This window comes from Rhagoletis zephyria, unplaced genomic scaffold (genome assembly GCF_001687245.7).
Source record: "Rhagoletis zephyria isolate East Lansing unplaced genomic scaffold, Rhagoletis_zephyria_1.1 Rzeph_scaffold_04482, whole genome shotgun sequence".
NCBI classification, from domain to species: domain Eukaryota; kingdom Metazoa; phylum Arthropoda; class Insecta; order Diptera; family Tephritidae; genus Rhagoletis; species Rhagoletis zephyria.
Genome location: NW_016161565.1, coordinates 301 through 6,372, shown reverse-complemented (window position 1 = coordinate 6,372; position 6,072 = coordinate 301). Strand labels below are relative to the sequence as shown.

General features: G+C 37.3%; 1 pseudogene; it reads left to right on the top strand.

Moving 5' to 3' along the window:
- Nucleotides 1-5,288, top strand: part of LOC108370791 (T-box protein 2-like) — a 14,119-nt pseudogene extending 8,831 nt beyond the window's left edge.
- The last annotated feature ends 784 nt before the right edge of the window (nt 5,289-6,072 follow it).

The window sequence follows — 6,072 nt, the reverse complement described above, 5'->3', positions numbered from 1 at the left end:
GCGTACCCTGTGTCGACGACGCATCGTTTTTTCGCTGCAGTGCCACCCGTACAATTTAAATGAAATTTCACGGCGCCAATTCATTGTACTCCCTGCTGTTCTACTTTATGACGCACAGTGCCCTTGCGTTGCCGATTCTAATTTGGAACTTTTGTTTCATGGAAGGCATGTTTTTGTTGTCCGACGGGCTGCTTGCTGCCTTCTGCCATGTCATAATTACACACTTGTTAACCTGTCCGAGCCACTCGTCGGCGGCAGTTAGTGGAGCCGTGACGTCGTCGTGTGAGTACCTAAAGAACCACAAATCACACACGCTACGCCTACATTTTGTGGCTTTTTCGAGTGCTGAAAGTTGAATTTGATTTATCGCTTTGCCACTTTTTCAATACATATATAAATAAATACGTACATATGTAAGTACATACATATATGCACTTAGATAAATACTTGTTGATTAGTTGCTAATTTTTCTTTTAATTTATCTAATAAGTCGTCCTTCTATTCTTTTTCAGACGAATGTTTCCCTCCATGCGTGTTTCGGTCTCTGACCTGGAAGATGACTCCAATTATTGTGTTTTGCTGGAAATGGTTCCAATCGGCGATTGCCGATACAAATTTTCTGGTTCACACTGGATACCCGCCGGAGGAGCTGAGCCTCAAAGCCCTCAGCGTATGTTTTTACATCCTGATAGTCCAGCCACTGGCGCTCACTGGCAGTCTCAGGCTATAATTTTCAACAAAGTCAAACTCACCAACAACACCCTGGACAGCAATGGACATGTAAGTAAATACATACATATGTGCATTAGGGTGGCCCTTTTTTTCGAAAAGAGCTCGGATTCTCGGCTTCACCCCCTAGAAATGTGTGAATAGCCTAAAGACTAAACTATACAAAGTTTTAGGTCAATCAAAGAGAGGTTTAGAGGTGGCTCACAGCGCTCAAAGTTGCCCATCTTCATATTTTATATGGCGAAAAGACTATTTTTCGTAGAAATTGTATAGAATCCTTGAAAAGCAATAGTTTTCAATCGGCCAACTCTTTTTCTCTTCAGGAGACTTCCAGAAAAAATAACCAATTGTTTATTTAAAAGTTTATTAGTATTAACAACTTTTTATGGTTCCCCAAAAACCCTTAAAAAATGCAATGGGGGGGACCTATAAAAAATCGTATTATTAAACAAATTTTAAATAACCAATGGGGTAGTATTTTTTCAAGTATCCTGAAGAGGAACAGAGTTCGCCGATTGAAAAATATTGCTTTTCAAGGATTCTATACAATTTCTACGAAAAATAGTTTTTTCGCCATATAAAATACATTGGAAACTTTTAGCGCTTTGAGCCACCTCTAAATCTTGTCTGATTGACCTAAAACTTTGTATAGTTTAGTCTTTAGGCTATTCACACATTTCTAGGGAGTGAGCCCGAGATTCCAAACACTTTTATTTTTCTCTATATAACTAAGGGCCATCCTAATGTACACACATACATATGTACATATATACGTATGTACTTAAATGTACCGATTCCTCTTATGAAAAAACTCGTTCATTTGCTTACGCAGATTGTGCTCGCCAGTATGCACAAATATCAACCTCGTCTACATATCATTCGCACCTCGGACCTCACGCAGCTACCTTGGGCCCCGCAGAAGGCTTTCGTTTTTCCAGAGACGGAGTTCGTAGCAGTAACTGCCTATCAGGTTTGTATGCCTTCCATATCAATTTTAAATTCTAATCCCTTATCCTGGGAGATTTTGAATTATTCCATTCATACATATATACAAATGAAAATGCATACATATGTATGTACATATATTGGAGACAATGCCGCAGCAGGGGCCCACAGTGCCTAAGTGCAGAGATTGTCTATATATACATATTTACATACATATGTATGTATTTGTTTTTGTCTATATTTGACGCAGACAGTACGCCAATGATCTCTTAAAATTCGTGGTCATACTACTGCAATACATACATACATAAGTATGTACATACGTACGTGCTGCACCATATTGCCACTGGCTATGATCCACTTGAGTCCGACAAGCACTTGGCATTGAAACAGACCCCTAGCAGCGAATCGAGGCGACAAACTTGACGCCATTGGTTTGGTTTGAGTCTCCAAAGGTGAGTCCATGTGCGCATATGTTTGTACATGTACACGCTTCCGTCAGGACAATTATTAGACGGGCGAAAAGATTTTGCTGCCTCTCAGTGTCGCCAAACCGCACAGTGGGAATATATGCATCGTTTTGGACCAAATACATATACAGTGACGAGCAAAACTGTAACATGATGTAACACTTTTTATTTCAGTCACCGCTATCTTTCATAGTTCTAACGACTTTCATACTTTTGTTGTATATTCTTATTGGTACACTCCTACTCCCGCTCTCATAACGATTTGAGGTCAATCCAACAACAATAAAAAAACCTGGAGACAAAAATATAAGTTAAGGCAAATGTTACAGTTTTGCACTCACTCTCAGTTTTGCATTTTACAGTTATCTTTTGCTTAGTTGGAAGTCAGATGACTTTTTTCTGTATTGTAATTTATTCAAGAAGTCATCACCAATAAATAATATGGTTATCAGGAAACATAAATGTAAATAATGATTTACTGCGAAAAGGCGGGACCGCAGGGAAAGTGGCAAAAAATTGTGGAGTTTGCCACATGAAAATGTTAAGACTGAGAAAAAATATAGCCTAAAGTGTTACTAAGGACAAAGAACGTCTGTCAAAATATATTAGAGTCCGATATCTTGTGAACTTAGTAGCAAGTAGCGCTGCAGGCACTTCTACAGAAGCGCTTAAGGTATTAAAATTGAATGCAAATCAGTAGACAGTGAGCCGAAAAATTGCAAAATTGAGCGCAATGGATCAAAAAAGAAGAAAAAAGCAAATTTGATCATAATACATGTGCGAGTGTGGCAGCGTTTTGCTGCATCGCACGAAAACCGGACCGTTGCCTATTGGGATATGTTAGGCCTTACAGAATGCAATAAAAACACACATTTTTAATATTTAATTGAGAGTTATTTGGTATGACAAGACTAAATTAATAGCTTTCAATCAGATGGCCGGGCATGGTATTGGATCAAAGGCCCAAATTAAGCCTAAGCGCATCATGTAAGGCAAACTGTGAATCACAGTGGTCGGTCAATAATAGTTTGGGGTTGTATTTCAAAAATATTGTTGATCCGTTTGTCTGCATTATTCGTAAGGAACAGTATATGTTCATATTTTAACAAAATTTGCAATATGTAGTCGAAAAAATTAGAGTTTCTGCTGAAAAAGCAACCAAAACACACTGCACATGTTCGCAAAGACTGGAACAAAAGCAGAAATTTGCTAATTTGAAATGACCTCCACAATCCGAGGACATGAATCTCATCGAGAATTTGCGAAATCAACTAAAAGCGCATCTTACTAAGTATCCAAGTCCGTCCAATGGAGTACATGAGCGGTGAAAGCACACCAAGGATATATGGGAGGCTATACCTCCAGAATTTTTACAGACATACACATTAGGTCTGCCAAATTGCAACCAGGAACTAAATAAAGCAAAAGCATACTGAACATTGTGTTAATAATTCTTTTTTTTTTGTGAAAATTGTCAAAAAGTTATTAAAAATATATGAGTGCAAAACTGTAACATATGCCTTAATTTACATTTTTGTCTACTGGTTTTGTAAATGTTGTTGAATTGACTTCAAATCTTTATGACATAGGAAGCAAAGATGTACCAATAAAAATATACAACAACCGTATGAATGTCGTTAGAACTTGGAAAGATAGCGACAGCTGAAATAAAAAGTGTTACTCCATGTTACAGTTTTGCTCGTCACTGTACATATATTTTTTCAAATACTCAAAAGGGCTTTAACTATAAAATGTGACTTCGTTAAATTTGAATTTTAATAACATATCCTAGAAATTCAAGTAGATTTGACAGAATGATTGACTCAAGACATGCCCTAACGTTATCCAATATAACCTTTTCAATAATATTTTCCAATAGAAAATAAATGTTAAAAAAATTCTCGTAAACTGTAGAAAATTAGCTTTAAGAAAATCCCAGTTTATTTCTTACCGCGAACTAAATAGTATAACGTACACAGTGAAAATAACTCAATAAAACATACCTAAGCGAAAAATACCTTTTTATTTTCAATACAATTTCCATCGTTATTTTTTACAGGATGTTGAGTTTTACTTTATAAACTTTATTTTGCAAAATAGCAGCCACCCTATGTACATATGTATGTTCATAAACAATGTCACATTTCGGCTAACTGGTGTTATTTGTTTGTTTTTTTGTTTCTCTTCAGAATGATCGTATTACAAAATTGAAGATTGACAACAACCCATTCGCTAAAGGATTTCGCGAAACAGGTCAATCGCGCTGCAAACGTAAGCTAAGTGCGTTGAGTTGTGATGAACAGGAAGTGGGCGACAGTCCGCCTAGTCCCAGTAAGAGCTCACTTGCTAGCCTCGAAGATGATCGCATCAGCGTAACAAGTGGCCAAATGGATTCGCCAACAACAAAACGTTGTCGCTCAATTGAATCGAGCGATGACGAAAGTTATTCCAACTGGCATAGCTGTGGAACTCGCTCACCTTACCATGACGAAGCTANCAGCGCGAGTATATGCAGCCGCAGCTTTTAAGTCCTTCGCCACTAGATATTGCGGCAGCCACTTGTTTCGCCGCCACGGCTCACGTCAATCCTGCCGTTGTCGGGACAGTAAATGGAATGCAATCTTTGCTGATTCCGCTGCCACATCAGCCTTATCCAGAAACGCATTTGCCATCCTCACATTTCTTAGCGCATTTACCTCAGGTCGCAACAACTTGCCCCCCTACAACGCATGCAACGGAGGCGTCCACCACAGAGGCACCACATTTAAATGAGGAGCAAAATGTTGCCGATTCTGCCGTGATATTGTCCGAAGCAAGCAGACCTCGCAACGAAGTTGCGACGGAATCACAAAAGGCGAAGCGTAATAACTTTAGCATTTCGGCAATATTGGCTTTCTGAAGAGATTCGGCCCTTCCCATCAAACGGAGCACGCTTGTGAATTTTTCCAAAAGTGTTGAATGCTCTTTCATACATACATACATACATACATGCATGCATAATATGTATTATGTATGTACATACTATGTACTTATTATGATTAGGAAATAAGTTTCTTGATGTAGATTTTATAACTAGTTAACAACGCATTTATGTACATATGTACATAGCTACATATGTATGTATACATACAATTAATTGTAAATATGTAAAGTCTCTAACCTGAATAAATATAAATTTACATATACATATATGTATGTACATTGTATGTGTGTACATTAGGGGCGAATGCAGGTTTTAAAAAATTTATTTTTTTATTTTAAAAGAAAAAATTATATTCAATATTTTCTTGTTAGTAACTTCTATATCTCTGTGGATATTAAGTAAAGCTAAACCATTTAATCGTTTTTACCCAGTTTTACTTCGTAACTACGATTTATGCTTAAGAAGGACCGTTCACTGGAAGCAAGTGTCACAGAAAGTGTTGCGCGTATCTGCACGACGCGGTCTAGGAATATTGTTGGACAATGCTCCGTAGGTACATTGAAAAAATGCGTGACAAAACGCATTTTAAACCGTATAACCTTATAATTGTGTAAACTTTAATCAACTGTCAAACTTTGTATGGAAACTCGTTTACACATTTCTGATAAATTTCTCCAATGCTCTCACTGAATAATCTTGATAAACTGAAGCCAGGGCAACTCTGTCGCAAGTGTAAACGAAAACATCGATTATCGATTTAGATGAATACAGTTTTTCTCCCAATAGGTAAATTAATTGTATTTCAAAATATGTGTCAGTAACACCGCGTAAACGTTCAAACTCTAAATGATAAATGAACATGCAAAATGTATGTAAAGTCATTCGCAACAATCAACAATATCGAAGAAAAGTCTCCTGATGCATTATTTACTAAATTATTCTGCTTTCAAAAATGTAATTCGCCGAGGAGTCAACATTAACAACCAGATTGGGATGAATATTGAG